This window comes from Papio anubis, chromosome 6 (genome assembly GCF_008728515.1).
Source record: "Papio anubis isolate 15944 chromosome 6, Panubis1.0, whole genome shotgun sequence".
NCBI classification, from domain to species: domain Eukaryota; kingdom Metazoa; phylum Chordata; class Mammalia; order Primates; family Cercopithecidae; genus Papio; species Papio anubis.
In genome coordinates, this window is record NC_044981.1 from 30,614,584 (window position 1) to 30,627,075 (window position 12,492).

Here is a 12,492-nt window from a genome sequence, read left to right on the forward strand (position 1 = left end):
GAGACTCCGTCTCAAAAATAAATTAAAATAGAATAAAATAATTAAAAAGACCGGGCGTGGTGGCTCATGTGTAATCCTAGCACTTTGGGAGGCCGAGGCGGGCAGATCACCTGAGGTCAGGAATTCAAGACCAGCCTGGTCTTGAATGGTGAAACCTCGTCTCTATTAAAAATACAAAAATTAGCTGGGCGTGGTGGCAGGCGCCTGTAATCCCTCCTATTGGGAGGTCATCCTTCCCAATAAATTTCCCTCATTAGGTCAATCTCCCTCATAGCTAGAATGAGCCAGTCCATAAGCTATGACTGGGTGGTGTGCCTGTAATCCCAGCTACTCGGGAGGCTGAGGCAGGCGAATCAGTTGAACCCAGGAGGCGGATGTTGCAGGTTGCAGCGAGCTGAGATCGCACCATTGCACTCCAGCCTGGGCAAGAAGAGTGAAACTTCGTCTAAAAAAAAAAAAAAAAGATGTATATGACGTAGGAGAAGCCATCACAGATTTGGGAGCAACTGAGAAAGCCAGGGACAGGGTGTGCTTTGTAACCCGGCAAGGGCTGATAAAGGGGAAAGATAAAGCTTCACAGGAAGAAGGGGGGAAATAAGGGAAGGTGACCAATTACAGTCAAGGACAGGCAAATGTGGCATGACTTATTGGGAGCAGAAACATTCTGAGAAAAAATATGTAAAAAATGCTAAAATATGAAAAATGCTGTGTTAGCAGTCTTATGGAGGGAAGTACAGACTGAAGAGCTGTTTTGTGCCTTCATTTCTGCCCCTCTAGCAGAAGAAGATGACTCAACCCCTCATTCTAATACTCCAGCCTATCAGGGGTGGATTCCACACTGGCCCCAAGATTAGGAGTGGGGCCAAGGTCAACCCCATGTTGCAGGTGACCAGAGGCCCTATACTGAGCTCACCATTTACTGTTCTTCTCAAAAAAATAAGGAGAAGACTATTTCCTTAGTAGGTACTAGGGCAGAATGTACTTTAAGTCATGGAAATCCATAAACACACCCTGGTCAATGGCCGGGCATCAATGGTTATGGGGACAAACGATCTGGATGAGAAGGACTTTAATACATCTAGGTGTTGAGAAAGCTCCCCCTGCCCCGTATATGCTGTTTATTTTTCTTATTCCAGAAAACATTTTAGGCATGGGTATTCTGTGAGGAAAGACTTCGCAAACTTCAGTGAAAAAATTCATATCAAAGGGCGTGTAGTGAAGGCTGTTCTTGAGAGAGGAGCAAGACTGGAGCCTGTGACAACTTCCTGCCCCTACATTGGTTGTCAACATTAAACAATTCGTATTGTCCAGGGGGCATGCTGAAGTACGTGCAATTATTATCCTCCCAATAAGTGCAGCTATTATCTGCCCAGTACGAAGCCCATGAAAGAGTCTTGTCTTTGTTCTCATTCCTGTCTCTTCTTCTAGTTTTGTTATTTTGTTGGCATTATGTCAGCCACTGAAGCTTTTACTGTGCTGCAGTCATGGCTTTTCTTTTTTTAACTTTTATTTTAAGTTCGGGATTCATATGCAGGTTTGTTACATAGGTAAATATGTGTCATGGGTTTTTTTTTTTTTGTACAGGTTATTTCATCACCCAGCTATTAAGCCTAGTACCCATTCATTATTTTTCCTGATCCTCTCCCTCCTCCTACCCTCCGCCCTCTGATAGGCCCCAATGTGTGTTGCTCCCCTCTATGTGTCCATGCGTTCTCATCATTTAGCTCCTACTCATAAGTGAGAACATGTGGTATTTGGTTTTCTGTTCCTGCATTAGTTTGCTAAGAATAATGACTTCCAGCTCCATCCATGTCTCTGCAAAGGACATGATCTTGTTCTTTTTTTATGACTGCATAGTAGTCCATGATGTATATATACCACATTTTCTTTATCCAGTCTATCGCTGATGTGCATTTAGGTTGATTCCATGTCTTTGCTATTGTGAGTACCACTGCAATGAACATATGCATGCATTTTTTTTTTTTGAGATGGCATTTTGCTCTTGTTGCCCAGGCTAGAGTGCAATGGTTCAATCTCGGCTCACTGCAGCCTCTGCCTCCTGGGTTCAAGCAATTCTCCTGCCTCAGTCTCCCGAGTAGCTGGGATTACAGGCGTGCGGCACCACGCCCGGCTAATCTTGTATTTTTAGTAGAGACAGGGGTTTCTCCATGTTGGTCAGCCTGGTCTCGAACTCCCAACCTCAGGTGATCCACCTTCCTTAGCCTCCCAAAGTGCTGGGATTACAGGCATGAGCCACTGCGCCCAGCCACGTACATGTGTTTTTATAACAGAATGATTTCTATTCCTTTGGGTATATACCCAGTAATGGAATTGCTGGGTCAAATGGTTATCTGTCTTTAAGTCTTTGAAGAATCATCACAGTATCTTCCACAATGGCTGAACTAATTTACACCAACAGTGTATAAGCATTCTTTTTTTCTCCACACCTCTCCAGCATCTTTTATTTTTTGATTTTTTAATAATAGCTGTTCTGACTGGTGTAAGATGATATCTCATTGTGGGTTTGTTGATGTTGTTGTTTGTTTGTTTTTTGGTTTTTGTTTTGAGATGGAGTTTCGCTCTTATTGCCCAGGCTGGAGTGCAACGGCACGATATCATTGTGGTTTTGATTTGCATTTCTCTAATAATCAATGATGTTTAGCTTTTTAAAATATGTTTGTTGGCCATGTGTATGTCTTCTTTTGAGAAGTATCTGCTAATGTCCTTTGTCCACTTTTTGATGGAACTGTTTGTTTTTAAAAATAAATTTGTTTAAGTTCCTTATAGACGCTAAATATGAGATCTTTGTCAGATGCATAGTTTGTAAACATTTTCTCCCATTCTGTAGGTTGTTTATTGATAGTTTCTTATGCTGTGCAGAAGCTTTTTAGTTTAGTTAGATCCCATTTGTCAGTTTTTCCTTTTGTTGCAATTGCTTTTGGAATCTTTGTCATGAAATTTTTGCCCATGCCTATGTCCTGAATGGCATTGCCTAGGTTGTCTTCCAGGGTTTTACAGTTTTGGCTTTTACATTTAAGTCTTTAATCCATCGTGAGTTAATTTTTGTGTAAGGTGTAAAGAAGGGGTCCAGTTTCAATTGTTTCCATATGGCTAGCCCGTTATCCCAGCACCATTTATTGAACAGGGAATTCTTTCCCCATTGCTTGCTTTTGTCAGGTTTGTTGAAGATCAGATAGTCGTGGGTACGTGGTCTTACTTCTGGGTTTTCTGTTCTGTTCCACTGGTCTATGTGTCTGTTCTTATACCAGTACCATGCTGTTTTGGTTTGCAGTAATGTCTTATGGCATTGGGTGCTCATCTATGGAATGGAGATGGGCCATCAGTCCTCAGAAGATGCAAGGCCCAGGGCCCACAGTGAAGGTTTTTTTTTTGTTTTGTTTTTTTTTTTAGCTGGAGTCTCACTCTGTCACCCAGGCTGGAATGCAATGGTGGAATCTTGTCTCACTGCCACCTCCACCTCCCGGATCCAAGCAATTCTCCTGCCTCAGCCTTCCCAGTAACTGGGACTACAGGAACCTGCCACCATGCCTGGCTAACTTTTGTATTTTTAGTAGCGATGGGGTTTCACCATATTGGCCAGGCTGGTTTCGAACTCCTGACCTTGTGATCTGCCCACCTTGGTCTCCCAAAGTGCTGGGATTACAGGTGTGAGCCATTGCGCCTGGCCCACAGTGAAGTTTTTAGGGGCTACATGGTTGGGTAAGACTCCTTTGATACTGGGTGCAATAACTGACAAAGCCCAACAATGTCAACTCCAGAAACAGTAAAAGAAATCCAAACATTTGTGGGTCTTTTGGATTACTGGAGAGTATTCATCCCACACTTAGCCCAGTTTCTGAGATCCCTACACAGACTTATTAGAGAAAGGGCACTTTGGGCCTGGGTCACACCACAGCAGGAAGCTTTGAACAGGCTGAAGTGCTGGTACAGAAGGCACAGGCCTTATGCACCCCTTTGGAGGGTACAGCTAGGACTTTGGATGCTACTGCTGCTCCTGAGGATATGAGTGGGGCCTTATGCAACCGCAGTCTAGGAAATCAGTCCCTTTAAGAAAGGAGCCGAAACCAGATACTTTCCTGTTGAACAAGAAGTGTTAGTAGTAGAGAATGCTTTACAGCAGGTGGAACGGCTAACAAAGACCCTTCCCATGCCTGTGAGAATAGGTCTACCAATCAAGGGATGGTTAGAAGGATTTTTAAACAACCCACCTCCACTGTAGCCCCAACACCTACCTTGAATAAATGGCATGATTATTTGCAACAAGGAAGAATTCTAGCAATGAGTTCCTGAAGCCCAGAATTACATACTGCATTAGGCTCTGTTACGATGTGAACAACCAAAGGATACTACTTGACCCTCTCCAACTCCAGCACCTGACACAGTAAGCACCTGACACAGTAAGCACCTGACACAGTAAGCACCTGACACAGTGAGCACCTGACACAGTAAGCACCTGACACAGTGAGCACCTGACACAGTAAGCATCCAGATAATGCTTGGTGTACAGAGGACTCCAGCAGGGAAACTGCTGTTCTTGGACTGCTGTTGCTATACAGCCACAAACTGATACAATCTGGTTTGATACAGGTAGGCATCAGAGGAGCCAGTGGGATGAGTTGCAAGAGGCCTGGTTCATAGTCACATATGAGCCTGGCCCCTGGTTCTTTGCACTGATAGCTGAGCTGTGCTCAAAGGCCTAATTATGTGGCTGGTTTAACAGCAGCAAGAAAAGTGGATGATTATGCACAAACCTATATGGGGCATGAACATGTGGCAAGACCTATGGAAAAAGCTGCAAAGCCTTGTAGCTGATTTAACTGTATTTCGGGTGACTGCACATAAAAACCACTCAGTTCCACAAAATATAGAAGCTAAAACCCTAAAAAAAATTAGAAGCATCATGCCAGCTCAGGCCGCTGAACTATTGACCTGGGTACATAACAAAAGGGGTCACAGAAGTGCAAAAGTAGGCTGGGAGACAGGCAAGGGAGCAGGATTGCTCTTAAACTATAGTGACCAGGCTGGGCATGGTGGCTTATGCCTGTAATCCTAGCACTTTCAGAGGCCAGGGTAGGCAAATCACCTGAGGTCGGGAGTTCGAGACCAGCTTGACCAACATGGAGAAACCCCATCTCTACTAAAAACACAGAATTAGCTGGGCGTGGTGGTGCATGCCTGTGATCCCAGCTACTCAGGAGGCTGAGGCAGGAAAATCGCTTGAACCCGGGAGGTGGAGGTTGTAGTGAGCCAAGATCACGCCATTGCACTCCAGCCTGGGCAACAAGAGCAAAACTCTGTCTCAAAAAAAAAAAAAAAATATACACACACACACACACACACACACACACACACACACACAGTCCCGGTACAGTGGCTCACACATGGGGAGGCCATGGTGGGACGATTGCTTGGGGCCAGGAGTTTCAGGCCAGCCTGAGCAACATAGCAAGATCCCATCTCTACAACAACAACAAAAATATATATATAGTGCCCTCCCAACAGCTCTTACAAATCGTTTACCATGTTCTCTATTGTAGATCATATCAAGCAGGACATATTCAGATATTCAGAAGGCTGTCCACCATGTAACAGATTGGCAAGTGGATTATTTAGACTCTGTCCCTGTAAGCCAAGGAAATAAATATGTGTTAACCTGCATGGACCCCACTACTGGACTGCTGCGAGATTCTCCCTATAAGCAAGCTAATCAAGCCAGTACTATTGAAGGCTTAGAGGCTCTCAGTACTATGTATGGATATCCATGGCACATCGACAGTGACTGAGAGACCCATTTTGCTGGATATAACATGCAGGACTGGGCCAGGAAACATGATACAGTATGGCACTTTTATCTCCCATAGAACTTCCAAGCAGCAGGGTTAATTGAAAGAAATACCAGCCTGCTGAAAGCACAAATTCAAACTTTAATTTGGGAAACCTACCTTGCATAGTTAGATGAATGTGTTATCTGCAGCCTTTATTTCTTTAAATTCAGCCAAAGCGGGGACGCCTGCCCCATGTGACTGGCTAGGACAGCCATCTCCCAAGCCTAGCACTGTTCCCATAGGGGTAATTGAGATGATTGCTTTGCTTGCTCCCAGACCTCATTGACAACCAGTGCGTTTTGCACATGAAGATGCCAGCACATATACTACCGAGGAGGAAACACACCGGGCTTGGAACGACAAATACGCCCAGGCTGGATAGGCTATTTCCTGCCAGAGAGTGACAACACCCTAAATAAAGAACAAAATAACCTGATACCCAAATACAGGCTGGGTTTATTTGGTTAATTCCATCTTTTGGCCATGTTAGTCAACTTGCTTCTCAGTGTTGGGAGCAAATGAATCATTCTAAAGATACTTGGCCAAATTGCACAAAGGATATGTGATGGATAGCAAGAGACTGATGTTTATATACTATGCTATAATATAATAACACACTCACTGGACATGTTACAGAACAGACACTGTGTCCAGGAATCTTTTGGTTGGCCCCAAATGGAACTTCCTGGATATGTGGCACCAATTTATGGCCTTGGTTACCCCCTGCATGTTTAGGAAGATGTTCTTTGGATTATACATGGGCTCAGGCTGAATAGTTCACACACTACGAAGCCTATCAATCTCCCTCATTTGAAATCCCACTGGTCCTCATCTGTTTCGTATTGGTATGATTGTTTGGACTCCATTTTTCTTCCTCATCTGGTTATTGAAGATACTATCTGGCATATAGAAACTCTACAAAGCCTGTAGTCCCTGCGCTTTGGGAGGCCAAGGCGGGTGGATCAGTTGAGGTCGGGAGTTCGAGACCAGCCTGGCCAACATGGTGAAACCCCATCTTCACAAAAAATGCAAAATTAGCTGGGCGTTGTGGCACATGCCTGTAATCCCAGTTACTTGGGAGGCTGAGGTAGAAGAATTGCTTGAACCTGGGAGGTGGACATTACAGTGAGCCAAGATGGTGAAACTGCACCCCCCCCGGGGTAAAAAAGCAAAACCCAACCTCAAAAAAAAAAAAAAAAAAAGAAAAAGAAAGAAAGAAACTCTACAAAGCATGCAAAGAAAACTTTAAATGATAGCTGCGTGGGAATCTCTCTTTTAAACATGGAAGTCACTGTCATGAAAACATCTGTCCTCCCAAATTACCAGGCTTCAGATATACTCACACTGCACAACAGGGGACTAGTGCAATTGGAAAAACTGCTGTGTTTATATTCCTGATGAATCAGATAATATCACTGAATTAATGACTGATATAAAAGCCCACCTAACCAAGCTCTCAGATCGAACCCCTACTTTGAATAACTGGCTTCACAGCTGGTTTGGGTTCTGGGGCACCTGGTGGCAGAAGCTGTTTCTTGGTTTAGGTGCTGTATTCATACATTCCTTACTGTCTTGTTTGAGCCTCTACTGCTGCTGTGGCATCTGCCTCCAGTGGAGCCAACACACTGCTGCTAAAGCTATGCACTATCAAGCGTCCTCCCTTTAGGCCCAGGGACTATCATGGAAGAGATGAGCGTGTGAAATTGTCAGGGCCGATTTTGAGAGGTGGAGTGTAGGAATACAACCTGTTGCATGGCAACAGGGATGCCATTTTGAAGCAAGACTGCCATGATGACCAGTGGGCCACACGTGCATAGCAAAGTGCACTGCAGCAAAGTCTTCAAACAATGCCTGCTGCATAAATAACCCTTCACAAACATGCTTATTTAACTTCCCCAGTGGTTATGGGTTTTGGCAAGAAAGTCTGAGATGTGACCGGCTGCATATATTTTGCCCTAAAAGCTTGCTATAGAAAGGATATTTTCTGGAGAATGGGTACAAGTATCCATCATCTCGCAGCTGCCCAAGATGTGGCTTCTGTTCATTAGTCCTTGTTAAATATTTCTTTCTGAGAAACTGGATTTGTCAGCCTCTTATTTCAGCCTTTGTTCCACGGAAGGGTCATACATGTAAAGTGGCTCCTAAACACTAAAGGAACCAAGGAACCAATAAACCAAAAACAAGGCATACAGATCCAGTTTGTCAGTAAATGGCGATTTGCTGGGGAATTTACAGACAGAAGCACAGTCTTAGGTGGCAGCAAGTCAGGTAGATCTCCACACCTGTTACCTCCAGACCCAGGGCTTACCCCAGAAAGGGTGTACATTCCCTATAAAGACAATTAAAATCAACCCTTCAGAACAGGCAAGAATGCTATGTGCATTGTAGCCTATCATTTATGCCATAATATCAAGGTTGCTTTGATCTAAGGGCAAGGCTGGATGTGGTGGCTAATGCCTGTAATCCCAGAGCTTTGGGAGGGAGAGGAGGAAGGATTGCTTGGGGACAGGAGTTTGAGAGCAACCTGGGAAACAAAACAACACCCCATCTCTACAAAAAAGAAAATCAAAATTAGCTGGGAGTGGTAGCATGTGCCTGTGGTCCCAGCTATTTGGGAGGCTGAGGCAGGAGGATCATTAGAGCCCAGGAGTCAGAGGCTGCAGTGAGCTGAGACTGCACCACTGAACTCCAGCCTAGGTGACAGAGCAAGAATCTGTCTCTAAAAACAAAACAAACAACAAACAACAAAAAACGAAGACAGGATTTACAGTAAATCCATGTCCTTACACCAAGAACAGTAAATAAAGTAGGAATGAGGAGGCCCACGTGACTCATGGGACCTGGGTTAATCAGAAGTCAACATGGCAGATTAGCATCCAAGATGGAGTCACTTTGTCTCCACAGCCTCTCAGCTCCCTCCGTCTTTGGGGGGAGGTTTGCATACACCTGCTCACTGAGGAACAGAGAGGCCACGCTGAGCCATATGCAGGCAATCAGCATCATCCGCTCACTTAAAGAGATCCAGAAACTAAAAGGGGAAGACACGTTGAACACCCTGAAAATGTGCCTCCCACTGATGGGAACTGTTGAAAACCTTATGTGAAAAACATGAAAAGAAAGAAGATCAGGCAAGGGCGTCCAACTAGATCTTTTTTTAAAAAAGAGTAAAACATGTATTTTCAAATTTTAATAGACAAATTGAAAGAGGCTGGCCACTGTAGAGAATTATGTTAGTAATCTGGAAGAGCAAGTCGGAAAAATAACAAACACAATTATATAGGAATGAAAATCACCCTGCAAATATAATATATTTTATTATATTATATTTATAATAAATATAAATATATTTTTTATATAATAAAATATAAATGTTCATCCAGGAAGATGAAAATGCAAGTAATAAGGCTCAAAACAGAGAAAAAGAGAAGAAATGGAAGAGAAGAATTAGAAGGAAAAAAGAAGAGACAGAATAGAGAAAAAAGATTTGTCTATCAATGAAAAGGTTCACCAAGTACGACTCTGTAAATATACTAAAAACCATTGGTTTATTTATTTATTTATTTATTTTAGACGGAGTCTTGCTCTGTTGCCCAGGTTGGAGTGCAGTGGTGTGATCTCAGACCACTGCAAGCTCTGCCTCCCAGGTTCAAGTGAGTCTCCTGCTTCAGCCTCCCAAGTAGCTGGGATTACAGGTGTGTGCCACCATGCCCAGCAAAGTTTTTTTTTTTTTTGTATTTTTAGTAGAGATGGGGTTTCACCATGTTGGCCAGGCTAGTCATGAACTCCTGACCTCAGGTGATCCACCCGTCCTCCCAAAGTGCTGAGATTACAGGTGTGAGCCACTGCACACGGCCTAAAACCATTGGTTTATAAACTTTTTTTTTTTAATTATTACTATTTTAATTTGAGATGAACTCTCACTCTGTCACCAAGGCTGGAGTGCAGTGGCACGATCTTGGCTCACTGAAACCTCTGCTTCCTAGGTTTAAGAGATTCTCCTCCCTCAGCCTCCCAGGTAGCTGGGATTATAGGCGAGTGCCACGATGCCTGGCTAATTTCTGTATTTTTAGTAGAGACAGGGTTTCCCCACTGTTGGCCAGGCTGGTCTTGAACTCCTAACCTCAGGTGATCCACCTGCCTTGGCCTCCCAAAGTGCTGGGATTAGAGGCGTGAGCCACCTTGCCCAGGTTTATATACTTTAAAGAGGTGAACTATATGGTATGTAAATTATAGCTCAATAAAGCTCTTAAGTTATTACCAGGCACATTATGGAAATAAAAATTTTTATTTCCTGGCCGGGCGTGGTGGCTCACACCTGTGATCCCAGCATTTTGGAAGGCTGAGGCAGGCAGATCACTTGAGGCCAGGAGTTCGAGACCAACCTGGCCAACATGGCAAAACCCTGTCTCTACTAAAAATAGAAAAATTAGCCAGGCATGATGTGTGCCTGTAGTCCCAGCTACTTGGAAGGCTGAGGCATGAAAATCACTTGAGCCCAGGTGGTGGACATTGCAGTGAGCTGAGATCGTGTCACTGCACTCCAGCCTGGGTGACAGAGTGAGGCTCTGTCTCAAATTAAAAAAAAAATATATATATATATACACACACACACACACACACACACACACACACACATATTTCCAAAGATAAACAACAAATGACTCGAATGGGCATTTTGAGCTAGAGGAAGGAGAAAAGGGGGCAATCCCTGGTGAGCAATTTAACTTGTGATTGATTCACATAGTTATGCTGTGAGTATCTCATTACTCCCAGCAACTGGGGCGTGTGGGTAGAGTTTGGAAGCATCATTACCCAGCTTTCGTCACGGAATACACCTACTCCTGTAATGTGACAAAGCCCCAGCCCACCAAGCATGTATGACCCAAGCAAAAGTCCAGGAAGTGGGCAGGGTTAAAGGGCTGCCCATCTAGACCTGTGCCTTTGCACTGTGGATTTAGCACAATGATCTTCACGTAGCATCTGTGCCCCCACGTCATGGACGTACATAAAGACTTCCTGAAGAGTATTATGCAGGTGTTGGTTGTTTGATGGAAACCATTTTCCAGACCTTCAACTTCCGTATACGCTTGTTGCCTAGAACTGATCTGTCTTGAGAGCACCTCTGTGGTCAGGGCTACACTTTTCTGACTCCTCTTTGATGATCATCCAACATTTCCTCTGTAGCTCCCATATTATTATTACCATATTTCTGCAGGGTGTAGAGCATTTCAGGGTGTCAAATAAAGCCTTTACTTGACAAATAATCCCTTTAATAAAGGGATACCTAAAAAACCACCTCTAATTTAGGGATCATATACCCAGAGTAGGACTTCTTGTTTTCTCCTGCCTCATATAAATTCCTGTGAAGGGTTACGTGGAGTGTAAGGAACTGGTAATTTTGGCATGTGTTAAGATGTTATTTACACAGATACACTGTAGAATGAAGTAACAGGAGTAATAAAAACTTATTTTTTTCTTTTCTTTCTTTCTTTTTTTTTTTTAACAGTCTCTTCTCTTCCATCCCTTCTTTTTTTTTTTTTTTTTTTTCTTTTTCTTTTTTTTTTTTTTGAGACTGAGTCTCGCTCTGCCTCCCAGGCTGGAGTGCAGTGGCCGGATCTCAGCTCACTGCAAGCTCCGCCTCCCAGGTTCACGCCATTCTCCTGCCTCAGCCTCCCGAGTAGCTGGGACTACAGGCGCCCGCCACCTCGCCCGGCTAGTTTTTTTGTATTTTTTAGTAGAGACGGGGTTTCACCGTGTTAGCCAGGATGGTCTCGATCTCCTGACTTCGTGATCTGCCTGTCTCGGCCTCCCAAAGTGCTGGGATTACGGGCTTGAGCCACTGCGCCCGGCCCCATCCATTCTTTAAAAAGGCATCGCTCTTGAGGGAGTGTCTCATGAGATTGGAGCAAGAGCAGAATCAGCAGAAAGCATACAGGAGGCAGTGGTTTATTTAACCAAGGAGAAAAATCCCATGGCAGCCAACTCACCTTATCTGTCTGTCTGCCTATTTTAGAACATTCAAGATTTGTCAACAACTTGCTGAGACATAGCAATGTGCTATGAAGCATACTTCCCTGACTTGTACACCATTTTCTGTAAGGGGAAAGAGCTTCCTGTTCACTGGTTTCTTGGTTTAGGTAACAATTGTGTATTTTGCATGATTTCAAGAAGAAAGATGTTGTAAGTTCCAAATGATTAATGTTACATCTTAAGATAAAAGACATATAGAGAGGCCATACGGCATGTCAGCTAAGAGCACAGATTGTGGAGATTGAATTTCTGGTTTCAAATCCAATTTCATTGTGACTTTGCACAAATTCCTTAACTCTTCTGGGTCTCGGTTTCCATATTTGTAAACATGACAGTGAAAATAGTACCCACTTCACTGGGTTATTGTGAAGGTTTAGAATAGTCCTGCATTTCGTAAGCGCTCTGAAAGTTGTGTTATTTTTTAAATGTTAGGTAAGTTGGCCAGGCGAGGTGGCTCATGCCTGCAATTCCAGCACTTTGGGAGGCTGAGGCAGGTGGATCACCTGAGGTCAGGCATTTGAGACCAGTCTGACCAACATGGCGAAACCTCATCTCTACTAAAAATACAAAAACTAGCTGGTGTGGCGGCGGGTACCTGTAGTTCCAGCTACATGGG